The sequence below is a fragment of the Lissotriton vulgaris genome, chromosome 5 (genome assembly GCF_964263255.1).
Source record: "Lissotriton vulgaris chromosome 5, aLisVul1.2, whole genome shotgun sequence".
NCBI classification, from domain to species: Eukaryota; Metazoa; Chordata; class Amphibia; order Caudata; family Salamandridae; genus Lissotriton; species Lissotriton vulgaris.
In genome coordinates this window covers 562777354-562800805 of record NC_141693.1, presented here as the reverse complement: position 1 = coordinate 562800805, position 23452 = coordinate 562777354, and the positions used below count along the sequence as shown (strand labels likewise).

The 23452-nt window shown below is 43.0% G+C and overlaps 1 long non-coding RNA gene across 1 annotated transcript in view; it reads left to right on the top strand.

The window, feature by feature from the left end:
• Positions 1 to 652, top strand: part of LOC147711274 (uncharacterized) — a 32820-nt gene extending 32168 nt beyond the window's left edge. Inside the window, exon 4 of the long non-coding RNA XR_015295687.1 lies at positions 542 to 652. This is a non-coding gene — a long non-coding RNA (uncharacterized LOC147711274). The remainder of the gene's footprint in view (positions 1 to 541) is intronic.
• The last annotated feature ends 22800 nt before the right edge of the window (positions 653 to 23452 follow it).

The window sequence follows — 23452 nt, the reverse complement described above, 5'->3', positions numbered from 1 at the left end:
CCCAATACATTAGCACCCTCGACCTCTGTGAGGGGTATTGTCAGGTGCCCCTAAAACCTCAGGACAGAGAAAAAACAGCCTTTTGTACCCCTACTGGCCTGTACCACTTTAAGGTTTTACCTTTCGGGTTACACAGAGCCCCGGCAATGTTTCAGAGGCTCATGAATACAATACCACAGAATCACAGCCAATATGCAGCCGCTTACTTAGATGATATTATCATCTATAGTAATTCATGGGAAGAACACCTTAAACACTTATTATCTGTAGTCCAAACTTTAGGAGATGGTGGCTTAAATTTTAGTGTAATTGGTATATCTATACGTGAGTGGCTACTTGCCTTTGTCATACATGTTATTTTACGTACAATTTGGGGATTTTCGTTCTCTGGTTAAACGTTACTATGTATTAATAGGAGCCAGTTCTCTATTATTGTCGGCTTTCACCATATAGAGGACACAGATAGTATACTGGTTGCTTATCACATAGCTCTTGTTAGCGGTCACTATTAAAACGGAGATTGCTCTTTTCTTACTTTCAGGACAGGAGTGAATTCCTTAATTCCATTATATTGACCAGATACGGCTTGGGTTTCATATCTTCGCTATCGATTTTAAAGGACTGGGCTTTTGAACTATATTAATATGAGACGACCTGGAGAATACTTTCTATCGAGTGAGTGCTGGATATGTTTTTTACTCCATTTGGGCATTCCTACAATTGTTTGTCCTCATGTTTGGGTTACTTGGTTTTTGTAGACGTGAGGTTCTCACCCATATATTGACTAGTGATTAATTTATTTATTATCTTTTATTCTCAGTTTAAGAGTTGACGTTGTTAATGGACGGAGGCATTTCCCTCTTGTTTTCAACACAACCTTCCCTTTTTACCTATATGGTGAGCTACTCTCTATATACATGCTTTCAACCCATTTACGTGTTCGTGATTTATGTGCAACTTTATCACTATGGGGTTATCAAGGACGGCTCTAATTTCTGGTGTTCACGACCTTTCCTTTTATTCTTTTTGATCTGCTCTCTCACTTGAAACTCAGGTGCCTTTAGTGATTCGGTGTTAATTGTCACGGTCTTTTATTCTTTTCTGCTCACGTCCTTTAGGGACCTATGAAAGTTTCATCTCATCATAATGGCTATCTGACTAAATGACCTATAATTTTCTTGTCTACTGATATATTGTGTCTTTTCCTCTTTTTCCTTGTGTTCTTCTATTCTGATGACAGAACATATGAATCTGTAATATAACCTATAAGGTTTAAAGGGTAATAGTATGTAATATTGCTGTAAAACTGTTCACGGCTTATCTACTTATAATATATGTACTAGTTGTTTTGAATGTCCTTTAGTTTTCGTGACTCTCTTTCTTAAAGAACATTATGGTAGTGAAACTTTGATCGTTCTGAAGCCACTTTGTATTAATAAGGACTGTTTCTTGTATGCTTTTTATACGGATTGACTAAAATGGAACAGTAGTATGATTATATTTATTACAATATTTACAGCCCTGACGAAGTCTTTCGGTCATCACGACCAAGACGAAACACGTGTTGGCAGTGGTTATAAAATTCTTTTCTGGTGAAGATTGGACTCAATGGAAAATGAAAATAAATGAAGATGAAATGAAGACACTTTGAATCCTTGGATTTGATATTTGTTTCTTGATACTTATGAACTTTTAGCTCAGGATAAAGTTTGTGCTTTATAACATTACAGTTGTGACATTTGTCACATTGTTTGATTCTGGTTGGGTGACCAGGACCTTATCCTTTGAGCTAATTAGATACTGCATCACATTACTAATATTTCCTCCCAGCGCAATCTACCCTCATTCACCTGTTCGCTTGGTTTGTACTGTATATTTGGGGGTGCTGCAGGGAGGATTTGGGCACTAGTGCCTCATACGTATTGAGATTATGTGTTCTCGCAATGATCGCAGCAAAGTGGCGGATGACCTTTTTAAAAGTCTTAACGCTGGAGCTTCTGTTAATAAAGCTGTGGCTCTAGGTGCACCTAGATCCAATGATGGATTAAAATCTAAATTTATAAGGTTAGAGCGTTTAAAAAACAGGAGATCGGTAAATGGTGGGACGGAGCAACATTGAAGGAGTATCAAAGATTAGATAGAGTCCCACATGGTCTTAGATCACAACTCTTTCCCACGTATGATTTGGAAGAGGATCTCCTCCTTATTTGGGAAAAAGAACTCACTGGTAACTCTATGAGACTGATGAATTTACTCATAGAAAACTCTGAAAGAAAGGTAACTAAAATTATTCAGGAAGTTGACATTTTGGAAAAAGAGATATTGGATTTACAGAAGGCGGAAGGGACTAAGAAGAATTATGATATCTTAAATGAGATCCTAAGCAAATATGAGGATGACATTAAACAGAGGAAAGCCCGGAAACTAAAACGGGATGAACAGGACTATACTATGGGCAGGGTTTTTACTTTTGCCAAAAGATTTGACACATTAATTACAAGTGATCATTTTAATAAGGACAATAAGATTGCATCGACCAGTAGTTTGAACACTATATCCTCCAGTAGTTTATCAGCAAGTGGGGATGAAGGTACTAATAGCACCAATCAAGATCAGACAAGTGGGATACCACCCCCAACCTCTTCCTCCTCTTTTTTTAAGGAGGTTCAACGTATAAAAATTGGCAATTCGAGACAACGGGACCAAAGAGGGGAGGGCGCAGTGGGTCCAAGAGAGGCAAAAGGGGCGGCCGCAAACTCAGGCGTAAGAACCCAGTATCAGACGAGATCTTGGCGGGCCAACCAGGGGAGATGATTTGTACTAACGATATCCAAATATGAATTTGACTGATAAGGATTTCTCCCAAGAAACTCTCACAGCACTCAGAAAAGGTTTAAACTTTTGTCCTACTGGTATATGCAATGTGATTGATGTGAAAATCGATTTGTACAAATTCATTAGACAATTGAAAATTAAAAAGTTTTTTGCAGCAACTGGCGTGGAAAGCAATCAATCTTCTAGACAGGTGTGGGGGGATGTTACTATTCATGATGTGGAGGCAACAAGACTACTTCTGTCTATTACAGAAAAGGAAAATGATCCTATCACACTACAACGAGTCTTGCAGGAACTCGACCTCTGCACTAACTACAGTGAAGATAGTGGTCTAAAAAATAGGTCAAAATGGACCCCACAACTTTCCAGTAATAACAACATTGATGCCTTTTATAAGATCATAACACAAGAGCTCAACATATTAGAGAAAAAGATTACTAAGTCCAAAATATCTCCCTACAAGAACAACTTAACGATAGGTGAAAGGTCAGCCCTTAAAATCTTAGCTGAGTATCCCACCCTTATAGTCAAAGAAGCTGACAGACAAGGGAGGGAATGTTGTTTTGATGGATAAAGCTAAATATGACCAAGAAATTTTGAATCAACTGAGTAATCAAGCTTGGTATACTGAATTACCTTCTAACCCTATCTTTTCAATTGTCACAAAAATTAATGACTATCTTAAACAATGTCATCATGAGACTATCTTATCGGACGATGAATATAAATACTTAACAGTGGACCGCCCACGTTTCCCATGTCTATACACCTTACCAAAGGTGCATAAGGACACTACTTCTCCACCCGGGAAACCCATAGTCTCGGGGATTGGGGGGCCCACTGAAAAATTATCAGAGTTCGTAGACATCTTTCTACGCCCTCATGTTACCAACTTAGCGTCTTACATCAAAGATACGAAAGATATACTTAATGTCTGTAATGACTTTAGTTGGGAGCCAGAAATGTTAATGGATACTATGGATGTCTCACAACTGTATACCAATATTGGACATGAAAAGGGTATTTTGGGATTGGAATACTTTTTATACAAAAGACCTGTTAAATTACTGGACCACACCAATATGTTACTTACTATGTCCAAACTAATTTTGGAGAATAATGTTTTTCTCTTTAATGCCAAATGGTACCGCCAGAAATGCGGAGTAGCCATGGGTTCTAGGTTTGCGCCGTCTTTCGCCTCCCTCTATATGGGGTGGATGGAGACGGCGCATATCTGGGGCCCTGGTGGTGCCGTATGGCATGAATACATCAATTATTATGGAAGATATATTGATGACCTTCTTTTTATTTGGACAGGTGGTGAAACACAACTCGTTGAATTTTTTGCTTATATGAACAACAATGCATACAACATGACCTTTACCATTAACTACAGTTGCTCCGAAATAAACTTTCTTGATCTGAAACTTTATGTACATAATGGCAAACTCTGTAGTAAATTATTTAGAAAGGAAACCTCATTTAATGCTGTGTTACACGGTAATAGTGCACATCCGAAGTCACAAATCAACTCAATTCCCTACGGCGAATTTTACAGGGCTCGCCGCAACTGCAGTGAGGACACAGAGTACACAATATGTGCCAATGACATAGAAAATAGATTTCTTTCCAGAGGTTATAAACAGGATGTAGTTAGAAGGGCTAGGAATAGAGCTCTCAAACTTAAAAGAACGGAAACCCTACAAACAAAACCTAAACCGATTGGAACTAAGAATCCTATTAGATTTGTCACTGGCTACAATATATGGTCAACACATATCTATGGCATTTGAAAAAAATATTGGTTCATGTTAACCTCTGAACCCTCATTAAAGGAACATATCTTGACCCATCCATCCATTACATATCGTAGAGGTACTACGATTAGAAATATGATCATCCCTAGCTATCCGAAAAACATCCAGAAAGTGTCTTGGCTACATACCAGGAATAAAGGTTCATATCGATGTGGTAACTGTAGCATGTGTAGAATGTCGATGCATGGTACAAAATCTTTTAATTACAATGACTCAGGTACTTACCATATTAAGGCCCATATTGACTGCACAACAACTTATGTTATATATGCCATCCTATGTAAATGTGGGAAGGTTTATATTGGGAGTACCATCAGGAAATTAAAGGATCGGGTCAGTGAACACTTTAGAGGCCTTAAAAACAGGGATAATAGAGTCCCAATAGCAGCTCATGCTATGGACTGCCTGGTACAAACAGAACATCTGACAATGTCTTTTCACGGTATAGAGACGGTACCGATAGACACAAGGGGTGGAAACCGTGAACTTAAATTAAGACAACGGGAGGCACGTTGGATAATGAGGGTTCATGCAGTAGAGAGGGGTTTGAATTTTGATGAGGAGTTACAATACTTCCTGGTTTAATTCATGATGCATCAATATGTTCTATTTCCTCTCTCCTCTCTTGAACTAAGTTTGGGAATCAAGGAACCTGATTGTATTATGAATCTGTGAAGCTGAATATGTTCCCTGTTTTGAATATCTGACTAACTATGGGAAAGTATATATAAAAAAAAGTTTCTTCCTGTATGATGTCTGCTAATTGTATCAATTGGATTATCGGATGTGTTTGGAATACTATCAATTATGAAATTATGTGATTGATGTATATGCATTTCTTTCTTCTTAGGATCATAACCTTTCGCTTCCTGCTCTTCCTACTAAAACTTCTTCCTTACTGTTACTAATGATAAGACTCCATTCTACTAATCTTTACTCTTGTCCCTGGTATGTTTTGTTTAAATTTATGTATGTAATAATACATTCTATTTATTCTTGTCCCTTTGAAGATTATTATTTTTACCTTATGTCCAGGACGGATTTAGCATCCTCTCCAAATTATATAGTCACAATATTCCTGTGAGCTCAAACTTTGACTCTAAACGTTTTTATACAAAGATAAACTGTAGGACGCACTTACTTGTACTTAGGACTTTGTGCTGTTTACTTTGGATTGGAGGGACTATTGGGATAGAATATTTTGCTCTCTCCGTAGTTTTTAGGATAATCGCAAATATTAAGATGTGGTGATCTTTTGCCATTGGCACTATTAATTGTGCTTTTTACTTAGGGTGTGTTTCCAATATATACACTTACCTGATTACGGCTTTTCACCAATGTTTACATTACTTTTCGTGCTACTATAAGATGGCGATACATTTGAACCGTGAATTTGGTAGTCCGTTATTAGTTTCCTGGAGCAGGGGAACCACAGTGATAAGAAGTTCTCCAATATGGCGCAGTCGCTGCACGCCGCCTTACACTGAGAGACTGCTGTGTCCGCTCTGTACTCGAAGGTATGTCAATCATGACTTTGTTATTGGACTTTTCGTCCGTGATTTTTAGTGTAATTGGTATATCTATACGTGAGTGGCTACTTGCCTTTGTCATACATGTTATTTTACGTACAATTTGGGGATTTTCGTTCTCTGGTTAAACGTTACTATGTATTAATAGGAGCCAGTTCTCTATTATTGTCGGCTTTCACCATATAGAGGGCACAGATAGTGTACTGGTTGCTTATCACATAGCTCTTGTTAGCGGTCACTATTAAAACAGAGATTGCTCTTTTCTTACTTTCAGGACAGGAGTGAATTCCTTAATTCCATTGTATTGACCCAGATACGGCTTGGGTTTCATATCTTCGCTATCGATTTTAAAGGACTGGGCTGTTGAACTATGTTAATATGAGACGACCTGGAGAATACTTTCTATCGAGTGAGTGCTGGATATGTTTTTTACTCCATTTGGGCATTCCTACTATTGTTTGTCCTCATGTTTGGGTTACTTGGTTTTTGTAGACGTGAGGTTCTGACCCATATATTGACTAGTGATTAACTTATTTATTATCTTTTATTCTCAGTTTAAGAGTTGACGTTGTTAATGGACGGAGGCATTTCCCTCTTGTTTTCAACACAACCTTCCCTTTTTACCTATATGGTGAGCTACTCTCTATAAACATGCGTTCAACCCATTTACGTGTTCGTGATTTATGTGCAACTTTATCACTATGGGGTTATCAAGGATGGCTCTAATTTCTGGTGTTCACGACCTTTCCTTTTATTCTTTTTGATCTGCTCTCTCACTTGAAACTCGGATGCCTTTAGTGATTCGTGTTAATTGTCACGGTCTTTTATTCTTTTCTGCTCACGTCCTTTAGGGACCTATGAAAGCTTCATCTCATCATAATGGCTATCTGACTAAATGACCTATAATTTTCTTGTCTACTGATATATCATGTCTTTTCCTCTTTTTCCTAGTGTTCTTCTATTCTGATGACAGAACATATGAAGCTGTAATATAACCTATAAGGTTTAAAGGGTAATAGTATGTAATATTGCTGTAAAACTGTTCACGACTTATCTACTTCTAGGATATAAATTATGTACTAGTTGTTTTGAATGTCCTTTAGTTTTCGAGACTCTCTTTCTTAAAGAACATTATGGTAGTGAAACTTTGATCGTTCTGAAGCCACTTTGTATTAATAAGGACTGTTTCTTGTATGATTTTTATACGGAGTGACTAAAATGGAACAGTAGTATGATTATATTTATTACAATATTTACAGCCCTGACGAAGTCTTTCGGTCATCACGACCAAGACGAAACACGTGTTGGCAGTGGTTATAAAATTCTTTTTTGGTGAAGATTGGACTCAATGGAAAATGAAAATAAATGAAGATGAAATGAAGACACTTTGAATACTTGGATTTGGTATTTGTTTCTTGATACTTATGAACTTTTAGCTCAGGATAAATTGTGTGCTCTATAACATTACAGTTGTGACATTTGTCACATTGTTTGATTCTGGTTGGGTGACCAAGACCTTATCCTTTGAGCTAATTAGATACTGCATCACATTACTAATATTTCCTCCCAGCGCAATCTACCCTCATTCACCTGTTCACTTGGTTTGGGCTTGACCATCAATCCAGCCAAAAGCAGACTAGCTGCAAAATCCGTAAAATATCTGGGCTTTCTCCTAGGAGACAGTTGTATCAGACCCCACGAACAAAAGGTAGCAGCCATATCCCAGGTACCCTTCCCAAAACCAAGAAAGACCTAAGAGCTTTCCTGGGTGTTCTTGGTTATTACAGAAGGTTCATCCCCCATTTCTCACAGAATGCCAATCCTTTAACAGACTTACTTAAAAAAACCATACCAACAGAGAAGCACTTGAAAAATCCCTCTCCCACAGAGCTGAGGTCCTCCCAACAACTAAAATGTCTCATCACCTCCCAACCCCTTCTTTTAAATCCTAACTATGAGAAACCTTTTATTTTACAAACAGACTCATCGGATAGTGGTATTGGCGTAGTATTATCCCAGGCAGACGAGCAACAACAAGAGAGACCGCTTATTTTCATCAGCCGCAAGTTATATCCTAGAGATACCCGATATGCGGTGATAGAAAAAGAGCCGTTATTATTTTGACGGTAGGGACTTCCTCCTTTATACAGATCATGCCCCTCTTGAGTGGATCTCACAGAACAAGGGACATAATCCCACAATCTTACGATGGTTCCTAGCAATTCAACCTTTTCAATACACCGTCCACCACAGGAAAGGAAAGGACCAAGCTAAGGCGGATTTCGTTTCTAGATACCCTCAATGTCCTTTTCTTGTAAACAAGAAAGATAGGGTAGGGGGATATGAGGAGGAGCACTTCAGTGGAGATAAACACCCCGATGGGTGCATAGGGAGTTGGATTCCTTACCGTCCTGATGAGGGCGAGGATGCCGATACCCCAGCTTGCGCTATATCGAAGACTCTTTTTCCCGCCTCAGCTTGTACAATAACAAAGACTCTTTTCCCCGCCCCACAGTACGGAACCGGAAGTTGTTTTACCGGGAGGCGGAGCTCAACGAATGGACCAAACAGGGAAGCTGCAACAAGGTCAGGAGCAGCAGAAAAAGCCGGAAGAAACAACAGTCAGCGCGCCCGCTGGAATAGGATCTTCAACTCCGGACGGAGACGGCGACAGAGCCAAGGACGCCACCAAAGGAGCCCAGGACGCCACCGAAGGAACCAAGGACGCCAGCACCACTCGAGAGGACAACGAGGAGACTCTAATCGAGGAACCATAGGATCCCGACATTTGGTCCCAAGACTGGTGGAACCCAGGGGACACGCACGAGCCGCCACAACTCAGGAGAGTTGTGGCAGACAGCGGTCCGTGGGGAGGGAAGTGGGGTGGGATTGACTGGGAGGCTGGGAGGCAGGGAGGGAAGCCGGGCACTGTTTGTTTTCTTCCTCCTAGCACACTTTATACCCCCTCTTCCTACCAACGACCAGCACACTTTATACCCCCTCTACCTACAGGCGCCCTAAAAACGGGACCTGGATTAAACTCCGCACACAGGTCAGAAATGTGATAGCCGCCTTTGATAGATAGACTGTCCCTATAAGAATAAGAAAACCCCTCCCTCACATTGCCTCTAACCCTTGCGCACAGTGTGGTGACAGATTAGGTAAACCCACAGATTAGAACCACACAGTGACCGCTGTTCTCTGTTCTTTTGAGTGACCAGTACCCAGCGGAAGCCCTACCACAGAGAGTATCCCGGTTCCTGGGACCAGCTGACAACATACCGGAGGAAGAACACTAGAAGATAACGCTGTGGACCAATTTTTGTTTGTTTATGGCCATAGACAATTGCTCCCCAGCCTACCCTATTCACTAAGGGTTATTAATCTTCATCAATAAAAACCCTACAATATTCAACCCATACGGTCTCCTCGCTTCTGTTTCCGACCTTCCCTCCGACACAACCGTAACCGATAGGTCGTAAGGCCGATCCTATCTATGACCTCATAGGGTCCTTTCCATTCTGCCTGTTTATGAGGTAGGGAGGATGGTATGTGTACATACTCCCAATCGTGGAGGTTAAGCTGTCTCCATTTCTTCCTTCTACTATAATATGTTTGATGTTGTCTTTGTGCTCATTCCAGATTGGCAGAAGCGAAATCCCGTAATTTCTGTAAACGTGATCTGAGTGCTTAGGTGTATTCGAGAATATCTTGGGTGTCTTCCTGTGTCTCCTGCTCCCATGCTTCCTCGTCATTTCCAATAATGTTCTGGGCTGTCTTCCATAAAGATATATGTACACAACAGTGGTCCCTTGCAGGGAGAGGAATAAAATGAAAATGAATATAGACTCAGTCAGTTCTATATTAGTGAAGACATGCCCAGCCGGGCAGAGGTCCTCAAAGTTTATATTTAAATATAGGTTTCAAAAACACAATAACACCTTCAACAATTCACGTGCGTGGGGCACAAGCCTGTACCGACCCACGACAATACACAGACAAAAACATACACAAAAGGGCTTATAAGGCAAAATCAGCAGTCTCTGTAAGTTTCCAAATTTTTAGCAGAGAATTACTCATAGGTACCATTACATAATTTTGTCTAGAAAATTCCACAAGTATATGGTACACAGTAGGTCGACGACGTTTCGGACCCCCTTACTAAATGATGGGGTCCATCATCAGGACAAAGCAATGGTTGCCTTTTTAGTTACTAGCCTCTTTAGCCAGGGGGCTTATGGATTAAGAGCGCGCAGGCAAGTAGTTAGGTCAGGAGCGATTTAGTAATTCGGTCCAATTATTGGTTTTCCAAAAAATGAATTATTGCGAGGGTCCAGGGGCGGTGAGGGAAAGTATTCCGTTTCCGCATGTACCTTGATAATGTCGGTAGCGCCGTATCGCGCTGGGGTCCTGGAACCAGGATTGCCGGATGAGTCCATAAAGAAGCTCGAATGGAGAGCAGCCCGGACTACTCTGGATGGGACTACGGATGACAAAGAGAGCAAGGGGCAACAGCATGTCCCATTCCCTACCTTCTGTAGACAACATTTTTTCAAGGGTACGTTTTAGAGTGGCATTTTTCCGCTCACACAAACCAACTGTTTGTGGGTGATACGCTGATGTTCTTATCTGGTAGATGTTCAATGTCTTACATACTTGTCTCCTAAGGCGGGATACAAAGGGGGTTCGTTGATCCGTTAATATTTCTCTAGGGAACCCTACCCTGGAAAATAGTTCTAACAATTTCTCACTGATATTTTTGGTATTAGGTGTTCGTAATGGAAAAGCCTCCGGATATCGTGTGGCATAGTCTATTATGACTAATATGTATAGATACACTTTTTTTGATTTCGGAAGGGGTCCTACCAAGTCCATACCAATGCGCTTGAAAGGTTTCTCAATGATAGGGAGGGGTTGTAAGGGAACAGGTGCTGGTGTGTATGTATTCCTTTTCTGGCATATTTTGCATTCTTTACAGTATCGATCCACATTGGCATATATGTCAGGCCAATAAAAGTATCTTAATACTGTTTGGGTTGTTTTTGCTGCCCCACTATGACCAGCCAAGAGATGGGCATGAGCGAAGAACATGATTTGTTCCCTAAAACTCTGGGGGACTACCAATTGTAAAGGTTCTTCAGGAGCACCTCTACGGTATAATAACCCATTTTTAATTTGGAAAAGAGGATAAGTTGGTGATGACGTGGTATCCTTGGCTTGTTGCCAAGCATTTTGAAGGGTGGTATCTCTACTCTGTGCAAACTAAAAGGACCTATTTGATACCCATGAGGCTTGTGTAATAAGGACAGAAGACTGTACTGAAGCTTTCCTTAAGAAGTTCTTAAGCAAGATAGTAAACACAGGATTATCTGTCCCTAGGAGTAACTGTTCTGGAAGGGTGTCCACTACCCCCACCTTTGTCTGTACAATAACTCCATTAAGCAGTGTGATGGGGATACTAGCTATGGGATAGACACGAACGTCCCCATGGACCCAACATATTGGTACCTGTTCATTGGGGCATAGTTGGAATTCTCTTACTAATGTTTTGCGCACCACAGACTGTCTACAGCCTGAATCCAAAAGGGCTTTAACCGTATTTCCGTTTAGAATAAGACTTACAAAGAAGCAGGAACCTCATTCCTCAGTATATAGAATGCTGCGGGGTTCACAGCTAACGTCCATTGGTTCATCGTGGTTCTTCTTCTGAGGGCAGAACCTAGCTATATGGCCTCACGCTCCGCACTCATAACACATAACATATTGTTTCAGAATCAGTGTTCAGGAAATCACTGAAGACCTGGATCTTTAGCCTTCCTGATACTTGCTGCAAAGCTTTAATATGAGTATCTTGGCCTTACTAATAAAAGCAGTTTGACCAGCCTTTCTCATCTTCTCTGGTCTCTAGCGCCAAGATGCTCCTTGGAGTGATAGCCCCGCTCTATAAAAACTCACTTACATTACATTACATTACTGGGGGCCTTTGATTAGGGTAGTATCATTTTTAAGAGTGCGTTCTTTGGGAGGTTCCGAAGAAGGCCTGTTTTTCTTCTCAACTCTCCCAGGTCCCGATTGTAAGAGTTGGGTTATCTCTGACTCATACATTAATGGCTTTGGTTGAATGATGTTGCCATTTCCACTGCTTGATCAATAGTCAAGTTAGTCCTGTCTAAGCCATCTTTGAGTGGGTGGTGGCTTGTCTTCTAAGAACTGTTCCAAGTAGATCAATGCCATTATATCTTCCTTGCTGTTCTCTTGAGGCCGAAGCCATTTATCTGCGGCCTGTGGTTCTGTGAAAACGGGCCTTGTCTCGTAAGGTCATGGTTCCGTCATGATTTTGGTGATGTCGAATCGTATTTAGTAAGTTCGGCTAATGTGGAGTGAATTTGTCACGTTAGCTAGCGAGTTCACCATGTATTTGGAGATTTTGTCTCGAACATGGGTTCCATTTTTGTTTTGGAGTCTCCATTTTGTGTTGCCATCACGCAGGCCGATGAGTGTTGTCGAACAAATGAAGCGGCCTGGCCTTCATGTGTTGGTATACATTAACAGGGTCTTTCTTGACTCCGAGGTGAATTGCAAGAATTTGATTCCTTCACCTGAAGCTGACCCTGCCGAGTCAATTTCCCTGGTTTGATCGTTGTCTGAGATTGCCAATCATTGTTCAGGACATCGTTAACTTTTAGTCTCCTTACACATGCCTTATCTTGCTCACTATCAGACATTGTTTCCTTTTCTATGTTCTTTATTACATGCATTGTGCTTTTCAATTATGGGTTTGTCCTTTTTGTGGAGATTGGATTTGGGACATTCCCAATGATTAACTTTGGGCTGGGAAGTTGCAAACTGAGCTTTTTCGTCATGTGATACTTTGTTTGAGAATGTACCTCATTGGTCAGATTTTTGCGCAGTTGGAGTATGTTCTAAATGTGAATATTGTGTATAAAAGGAGATGTCTTGCTCTACGAATTTGAGCAGTCTCCTAAAATGCTTCCATGCTGTATTTCGAGGATCACTGTTACTGGCTGCATCTAATAAACTTGGTCTCTGATGCCACCCAGAAGTATTCCGTGTCTCTGTAAACCAAGACAGGTGAATCCGAAGACTTTGGGCGTGCCCCTGGCGCCGCTGGGTTCTAAAAACCTGGTTCTTCAGTTGGCGCCCAACGTGAGGTGACTTCAGCGGTACCGGTCCAAGCCCAAATATTGTGAGGAGCTTCGTGAGGAAATTCTGGAAGAGGGCCCCCACTTCATCGACCCCGGCATGTCGAATGTGGACTGAAGGTTTTTGCTGCGAGCCCTCCCCTTTCCGATGGCTACGAAGGACTGCTGCCCTGACTGTCGCCCTGTCTTGGACCCTTTTGTGATGATTTGTAGAGTGAGACGATAGACGTTCTTCTGGTGGCGTGACAAGACATTTTGGTTAAGTATAAGTGGGTCGCTCCCACGACTTGGTTTTGTTTCTTGGGTTCTTTGATTTGGTTTTTGCAAATACCAAAACCGAGGGGCTCGTACATTTGCGAGTATATCGTGTTAGATAACCCCTTGAAGTTTGAAGCTAGATTAGTGAGCGAAGATGCCTGGTCTTAGCAAACTTAGGAATTTGTTTTATTGTAGTTGCAACAGGGATTCCCGATTGGAGGACTCGTGTCCGATACCTCCGGTTGGAACTCCGACTTATGAGCTCTATTCAAAGCATGGAGTGGGTCCCATTACGTATAATGAAGTATGGGTCTGCTATACACGTAAAGATGGTGTCTTAAAATGGCCACAACATGGTAGTTTTGAATCCTATGTTTTAGATAATTTGGAAGTTGCGCTATTTAGGAAGAAAGCCCGGCCGGCGATGTGTGACTCTTTCCGCCTCTGGCGTAAGGAAGCCAAACAGCGAGAAATTAAGCAAGCTAAAAGAGATAGGAAAGAAAAGAATATGTCGATAATGCAAGCTGCTAGGCAGTTTAAGGAAGATGAAGAAAATCGTGCGATTGAGGTGTCAGACAGACAACGTTGCATGGCCATTGAAAAGTGTTATCCGGCCATTCTTCCGAATGTGACTAAGGACCCTGAAAAGGATCCTTTGATGTCGCATTTGTTGAGATCACCACCTCCTTATATGCAGAGTGCTACGGCACCTCCACAACCCCCAGTTGTGCAACCTCCAGTTGTTCAACCCCCTGCTGTTGTTCCGCCACCCATTCTTCCACAGTTGCTTCTCCCGCCTCTGGCGCAGCCTTCTCCAGGGCCGCCAGCTTTGCTTACAACTTTGCCTCAAGCTCCTTTGCCTTCTACTCCTTTGCCTTTAACTTCCTTTTCTACTGACCCTATGTCTTTGTCGTCTCAAAACACTTTGTCTCCTGTCCTTATGTCGACTTCTTCTCCTTCTACTCGACAACGAATGGCTGAAACTGTCACTAGCCTTTTGTCTCCTCTTTTTGAGTCGTTTAATATGACCCCAGTTTCTGTACGGAAACAAACGCGTAGTCAGCTCCCTAGTTCTGAGGAGCGGACAGTGTTAGATCTCCTTGCTCGTAGATGGATTTTGAATGCCTCCAGGTATGACCTGCAAGCAGTTATGGATGTTTTCCTACAGTGGGAAGCACCAAAACAAAGGTATGTTTTTGATGTTATGTGTACTTTCCTTTGTGAGGAATGGGATGATACTGAATTGGGTCCGATTCCATCGGAGTTACTTAATGTTCAGTCCGACTTTGCTAAAGGGACGATAGTGGGTCCCGATGTTGAGGAAGCGGTAGAGACGCTTCTTGCGTTTAGGTGTAGACTTCCTTCTCAGTCGTTGTTTGAACCTGACCCTTCTGTTTGGAGAAAAGTGAATCAGTATCCGATGAAAGAAGTTCCTCCGGTATGGAGGGAGGAAGTTTTGGCTGTCCCTAATCAGGGTATTCTGGGACTACCGGCTCATTTTAAGCGTGTTTGGGTGCATGTTCCTTGGAAAAGAGCTGAAGTCTTGGCTCTAAAGCAGACTTTACCTGATCCCCGTAAAAATCCTGCAGGTTATTTAAAGAATTGTCCCAGACAGTTGATGCGTGTGTGATGAATTTAGCTGATATAGATATGTTGTTGGGGAATGTATTCCCTCAACCTTTGTGGGCGAAGATCCTTCACGAGGATCATGCAGTAGAGTTAGGAGATACGTGGGTTAATATTACTGCTGCAGATGGTCGTCAAGGTGGAGGGGCTAAACCTGAGCCTTTAGTTACAGAACTCCCAGGTAGGATTATTAATTTATTGAAGACTTTGATGCCTCCTATGCGAGTGAATTGGGATAAGTTAGCAGCATGTAAGCAGAAGAAAGACAAAAGTGTGTCTGATTTCTTCACTAGGTTTGAAGAAACATTCATCGATCATAGTGGTCAGGATATGAGTACGGAAGGTGGTCAAAGGTTGTTTGTGGATAAATTTGTCTATAATTTACTACCCGAGCTGTGTAAGAATTTGAAGGTGTTAGATTCCGATCAGCCCGAGCACTGCAGGAACGTAGCATGCACTAGTCCCCTTCCCCTGCCCACTGACCGCTCACAGGACAACCACTATGAGTGCGCCAATGAACCTGAAAAGAGGGTGGTAATGTTGAGGAGACACCAAGTCTGCCACCCTTATGAAACAATAGGACACTGCTCCCTCCTTCCTTCACGCTTCTGCACCTATGTACAACAGGGAGAAAGACAAACCCTTCATGTATTTATGTTCCACGTAGCTAGATCCCAACCCCAATGACCATGCCCCGCCACAACATACACAACCCCTCTTACCAGTGTGAAGCGCAGGCTCTGCTTCGTGAAGGCATAAAACACCAAAGTATAGCACTCTGGAAATGCAAAAAATAAAGTTCCTAAAAGCAGACAGCCAATCGGGAGATCGTGTGTAGTGTCCTTAACTGTATCGCGAGGGGAAAAAAGGACTTGAAAAAGGCTAGACAAGTACCAGAAAAAAAAACCTTCGAAAGTGTGTCTTACAACACGGGAAAAAAGGGAAAGGGACCCCCGGGACCCACAACTTACTAGCTACAGAGGGAAGGGGGGATTGGGCAGAAAACACAACGGGACCAAAAAACAGTCTTCCCACGAGCCCGTGAGGAAGAACGAAAAAGGGGTACAATCAGCAGGAATCGTCTTTAATCAGCAATCAGCAACCAGCAACCAGAATCCAACAATGGCGATTTCAAGCAATGAGGTAAAGGTAGGACCACAATTTATCCTACATGTCACTGGTCATGTGATGTCGAAGCATGGTCACTGGAAAGGGACTAGCCCCCCTAAAACCCTAACAGAAGGACTCTGAGAGTTCATGGGCAGTTTCTTCTTCGACCTAGATATTGGCTACTGCACAATATTACGAGAACAGAGATAAAGATGAGGAAGATAAAGCAGAGAAGACTAAAGAATTAAAGATGAAGGTTCTTTTGCAACAGGCGTATCTGCCTCGTTTTAATCAGCGTGAGTTTCAGCAACCTTCACAGTTTCAGAGAGTGTTGCAGAAGCCCGAGTCTTTTCCTCAGCGACTTCCAGTACGCCCTAATCAATGTGCTTATTGTAGAGAGGAAGGTCACTTCAAGCATAGTTGCCCGATTCTGCTACAACGTGCGAATGGTATGTCTGGTGTGAGAGGTCGCGGTGTTCAGCAAGTGCCTAGGGGTAGAGGATGTGGTGTGTTCCCCCAGAATGGACGTTCCTTCCCCCACAGAATTCTATGAATTGTTTTGATCAACAGAATGTTGCATCTGGTCAGTCGGCTCAATATTATGCTGATGATTATTATGTTGAAAGTGAGAATGCTGACTTTAATGATAGCTAGGATAGCCATAGACAAAGAGAGGGAGTAGTGTCAGTTCCAGTCGACCAGAGTGGACCTTATGTTGAGGTGATTACATCAGGTGTGTCAGAACCTTTTTTGTTGGATACTGGTGCGGCGAAGAGTTCTATCATGCACTCTAAACTCCCTGGCGCACCTTTGTCTGGCTTGACAAATGTTTCGGTAGGTTTTTCTGGTGCCCCAGTTCATAACCCGGTTTCTTATCCTTTGTCTCTTTCTGTTGGGCCTTGTGAGTTGGAAGCACCGTTAATTCTAACGACAGGTTGTGGTGAGAATCTGTTGGGTTTGGACTTGTTGAAGAGATTGAATGCCACATTGTATTGTTCTCCTTCGGGAGTACATCTTACGTTGGGTAAGAGAGTGATTTCTCCGATGTATTTGTCTAAAGATCGGCTTCTGCTGGAATTGCGTTCTCTCCCTGATACTCTTTGGGCTACGGGTCCAAATGATGTTGGTCTTTTGCAGATTCTGCCATACGTTGTTACCCTCAAAGCAAATGCTAAGTTACCTCGCATTCCTCAATATCGAATATCGAGTGATGGTGAGAGAGCTCTTTTAGCGATTATCTATGATTTGGTTGAGAAAGATGTGATTGAAGAAACGAGAGGTAATGTGTGTAATAGTCCGGTTTTGCCTGTCCTTAAGCGTACTGACTCTTCCCAGCCACCTGTGTATCGGTTTGTGATCGACCTTCGAGAAGTGAACAAGATTGTTGTTCCTCAGTTTCCTGTTGTCCCGGACATTACTGCTTTATTGACTATGATCCCTGCTTCGGCTGCTTGGCTTTCTGTGATTGACCTGAAGAATGTTTTCTTTAGTATTCCTATTGCTGAAGAGTGTAGAGATATTTTTGGCTTCTCTTTAGGAGGCCGAAGCTTCCGGTTTAAGCGTGCTCCTCAAGGTTATTGTGAGAGTCCATCTATCTATAGTCAGGCTTTAAAGACTCAGCTTGATTCTTTTGTCTTGCCTTCTGGTGCGACTCTTATCCAGTACGTGGATGATTTGTTGGTTGCTGCTGATGATGAAGAGCTTTGTAAAGAAGTTACGCTTTCTTTGTTGCGACATTTGTCTGACCCTCATCATAAAGTGTCACTTTCGAAGTTGCAATATTGTCGCCAAGAAGTGACCTACTTAGGTCATCTCTTGTCGAAGTAGGGAAGACGATTGACCCCAGAGTGTATACAAGCGATTGCGCAAATGACTGTACCATCCACACAGAGAGAAGTGCGTGCTTTCTTGAGTATTACTTCGTATTGTAGACAGTGGATTACGAATTTTTCTCTATTGGTGAAACCTCTGTTGGCACTTACTCTTAAGGATACTCCGAATCCTCTTCCTTGGTCTGACGAATGTCAGAGAAGTTTTTCTGAATTGAGCGATGCGCTGTGTTCGGCTCCGGTGTTGGGTACCCCTGACTACAGTAAGCCTTTTACGCTTTATGTGCACGAGAGAGAAGGAGAAGGAGAGAAGGATGAGCTTTGTCAGTGTTGACACAACAATTTGGAGACAAGCAACGCCCATGTGCGTATTTCTCGGCTACGTTAGATCCGGTAGCTAAAGCATTGCCGAGTTGTTTGAGAGCTACAGCGGCAGCGGCTATTTCTATCCGACAGTCTGCTGGTCTGGTATTGGATAATACATTGATTGTGATGGTCCCACATGGCGAGTCATGTGTATATATAACGATGCAACACGTTGAATCCAGCTACGTTGTTGCCGATTTCTGTAGAGACAGATGTTCAGGAACAGCATGATTGTCTTCTTCGGACAGAGGAAGAAACGAAGGGTAGAATTGATCTGAAAGATACTCCTCTTTCGAATTCTGATGGTACCTTATGGGTAGACGGTTCTTGCTTTAAGCTCCCGAATGGCGATACGACTGCAGCGTATGCTGTTACGACTTTGCACACGATTGTTGAAGCTGCACGTATTCCCCAGAATTCAGCTCAAGCAGAAGAGTTGATTGCACTGACAAGAGCATGTGTGTTGTCGAAAGGAAAGAGACCTTGCCTTTTGGACGACCAGAGCACCGTGTGGAGGCTTTACCCTTCTGGACTTCGTCGCTGGATTTCATCGAGGAAAACTCTACACCTTGCCTTTTGGACGACCAGAGCACCGTGTGGAGGCTTTACCCTTCTGGACTTCGTCGCTGGATTTCATCGAGGAAAACTCTACACCTTGCAGGACCCGCTGCCCGGGTCCCGCTGCGCCTCCAGCTACCGAGAGGCTCGTGTGGGGAGCTGGTAACTTCCTGGACCTTCTGCACCCCGGCAGGGCTGCGAGCAGCCTAGCAGGGACTCCATTGCCCAGGAGTACCTGCGTGTCACACCTGTGGCCGCTCTCCCTGCCGGCCACGCCCCCTGGCTGAATAAAAGAGCACAAGTCCCATTTGCCTGTGGGAAACCTTGCCTTTTGGACGACCATAGGACCGCGTGTTGAGGCTCTACCCTTCTGGACTTCGTCGCTGGATTTCATCGCGGAAAACTCTACACCTTGCAGGACCCGCTGCGCGGGTCCCGCTGCGCCTCCAGCTACCGAGAGGCTCGTGTGGGGAGCTGGTAACTTCCTGGACCTTCTGCACCCCGGCAGGGCTGCGAGCAGCCTAGCAGGGACTCCATTGCCCAGGAGTCCCTGCGTGTCACACCTGTGGCCACTCTCCCTGCCGGCCACGCCCACTGCCCTTCCCTAGCTCTATATCACAGTTAGGAGTTACCGCTGCGCGGTAGCGAGCGGGAGCGACCGGGGTGAAGACCGGGCAAAGAGAGGGCCGTTTGAGGCTGTTCGAGGTCTGAGAGGACTGGACTGGGCCATCCCTCTTGGTCCTAACCCTCGGACTCTTTTGGGACCATTCACCATGTCATCACGTGAGTACAAAGAGAGGGCTGCTAAATCCAAACTGAAAAATGGCACCTTAGATGATTTTATTACCAGGACTCACTCAGCCATAGATACAGAGATTGCGAAAATGCAACGTCGAGTTTACATTGAACTGGATGCTGCAAGGAGACTCTCACAGGAGCTTGCTGCGGCCAAAAAATCCTCACTAGGGTCCATAGCTCTTGCTAAAACCCCTGACCGTTTAATTGGCCCACCTCTTACCCTGATTGAAACAATGGCAGATATTCACCAGCCATCAGCACCCACTATATCCATACCGAAGGAGGATTTACCATCAGTATCCTCTAACTCTTTAAAAATGACTATGGTTGGGTCAATAGGGGAAATGAAGAAGTGCAACGGAGGCACCCCGGAAATGGCGCTAAAATCAACATCTATAGAGCAGATTGGAGGAATCTCTGACATTAAACAGCAAGGGCCACATATGAAAAGGAAGCGTAATAACCAAACAGCATACGCTAGGAAAAAGGCAAAGATTGCGAAGGCTCAGTTATCTACTAAGCCACCATCTCCGCCCCCAGTGATTAATACGCAGCCTTTCGACTTGCCACCAGAAGTTGATGTAGACTCGCTGACGATAACTCACGATAATAATAATCTCGTCATAGAGAATGAAACTAGTGGGGTACCATTCTGCGTTATAAAAGGGAAAGATGTTGAATTTCTGACCGTGGTATGGGAAACACTTAAAAAACTTTTAAATCCCTTTGAAGATAGATTATCTCAGATAGGATCCCAGCTTTCGAACATGGAAAAAAGCTTTTCAAATTTGGGGAAAAAACCATCCCATAAGGAAGATAAAGATCTCATGGCTAGTCTTGAGAAGCTTACAAAAAGTCTGCTGAACCCCCTGATGGAAAAAACTCAAATTATAAATCTAAAATTAGATCAATTGGAGTTTTTAACATCCAAGAACACCGCCCTACTGGAGAGTCTGGTAGGTAATAACAAACAATCCGTTATTACTGGTGGTCACACTAATAGTAATAACAGCAGTTTAGGGAAAAAGGGCCCCAAGAACAACCAGATACATTTACAGCAACCTAAACCGGCAAAATCTACAGATCCTAACGGTATCACCCCTTGTATAGCACCAGCTCCTTTAATTAAAATTAAGCAGGTGATCACAGCAGGCCCTAAGTCTAGCAACTCTTTGGCGGTGACTACACCGGTTAACACAGCTGCCCCGACCTTGCCTAACACTGAAGGGAAAGAAACTCCAGCTAGTAAACCTCTGGTCCCTAGTAAAACCCCCTTACAAGGTAAACAGATTTATGTAAACATACCACCGGAGTCTGCCCCATATATGGCAATCCTGACAGGTGTTCCATTAATCCCAGAGAATAAATATGAGAAAAGCGAGGACCTCTTAAACAAAACAAAATTCTGGCTAAATACCAATAGGCCTTTAACCGAGGACACTGCTACGAAAATCTTAAGTGTGCGGAGGGTCCCCTGGGTTGGGCCAAGTAAAAAAGACCTGGAGGGTGATTGCATCCTGATTAACTTCAGAGACAACTGGGTTAAGGATATCATTTGCAGTAAGGCGAGGTTTGGTAGGGTGGGGGATATTCAGTGTGTGGGTCTTGAATATTTTTATCCCAACCTCTACCAGACTACCCCAAACCGAAATCCCTATCATCGTGGTTATAGTACAAATGGCAAACAACACATGGGCTGGGCACACAACATGAATATGAATCAAGGCCCGCAAAATTATTATACTCCTTGGCATGAGACAGCTCGCTTTATGGGGCCACCAAATATGGGCCCCTTCACACAAGTCCCTTATAACCCACGAAGACCAAGGTTTCAGGGCGCAGATTATCCTGGTTGGTTCCCAAATAATAACAATAATATCCCACTGAGGAATCGTTTTGACCCTTTAATGGGTATGGATGGGGTAGACTGACTACCATCCGGGACTGAAGGCATTGCACCAAGTATCTTGAATGTGGGAAAAAATGAAGACTTAGGGACACGCATCAATGATGATTCAGTGTTGGTGACTCTTGAATGTGACAATGTGAATACTGGACCTCCTCAGCCAGGGACTCCTGCCACGCCTGTGGGAAACATCTCCATCTCCATGGGCTATGAGAGGAATAGGTCATTATTGCCGGAACAAAGCACCTCCGCCACAAGAGATGCTTTGGGAAGCATCCATGGAATACAAGGGCCATCATCACCATCATTATTATTATCCTTACTATCCTGGAACATTTCCGGATTAGCGAGTAGACTGGAAGATGAGGCATGGCTGGTCTTTGTGGAAGCTCATGGAATCCTGTGTTTACAGGAGACGTGGTCTAGGACCACTTGTGACATGGAGGGTTTTCAGTCATTTACTGTTCCGGCGGTTCCATCTACATCGGGGAGGGCAAAAGGTGGAATAATGACAGCATTGTCTACAAAACTACAGGAACTAAAAACCTCGAAATTGGTGGAGACAAACTGGTACCAAGTGCTGCTATTAGAACATCTCTACCCAGATCCCGTTCTACTAATTAATTGGTATTATAACATCTTCAACGAACATGACATCTCGATAATCCAAAGTTTGGAGGATGCATTGGGTAAAGCACGCAACAGGCACCCTACATCGTCTCTCATTTGGGTCGGCGACTTTAACTGTACGTTGTGCAGTTTTGGAGGCTCAAATGTGTGTGGACTAGAGGACTCGAATGCCCAGCCTCTGACCCACTTTAGACATACACCTCAGGGGGATGCTTTGAATAATATTATTATCACAAATGATTTGCGTGTAGTAGACCCTTGGTCTGCCCCAGATACCCTGCATATACCAACCTTTCAGGGTACGAGGGGGGAGATGAGCACAATTGATTTTGTTTTGGTATCTAGTACCTTTTTCAAGTATGTTGATAAGTTGGAGGTGGTGGCAAATCCTGCAAGTGATCATAACCCCTTAATGCTGTTATTGTGTGTGCCAACAAAAGAATCACCAAGGATCTGGGAACAGCCAATTAAGTATAATAAGAATCAGGGTGTCACATTGAAATGGGGGAAGGTAAATGTGACAAAACTGGAGGAAGACATTGTTGTTAATTGTGAAACGGAAATAGAATTATGTCTAGCCCCGGGATCTGACCCCCATCAGGTTATTGAAAGCTTCGAGAAGTTGTGTGGTCATGCAGCAAAGCACCTTAGAAAACCCAAGGGGAAGGGAGGCCAAAAGGCCTTTAGATGGTTTGACTCTGTGTGTTCTGCTACACACCGATCGTTAAAACTAGCCCTGCGCCAAAAGCCAAGAAACAAAGAGCTTGTAAGGACTAGCAGAAAGGCTTACAGGGATGCTATTGCAAAAAGAAAGCAAGACTTAAAAGTCAGTGCTTGGGATGATCTCGAAAAGGCTGCAGAACTAAAAGATAGTAGGCTCTTTTGGGAGGTCATAAATCGTCCTCTCTTCAAGAGCGACAATAAAGAATCTATAGTTGTGCAGGTTACCGCTGATCAATGGGTTCAACATTTTACTAAGATTTTTAACCCCAATTCTATCTCAATAATGGCAAGTACCGAAGGGACA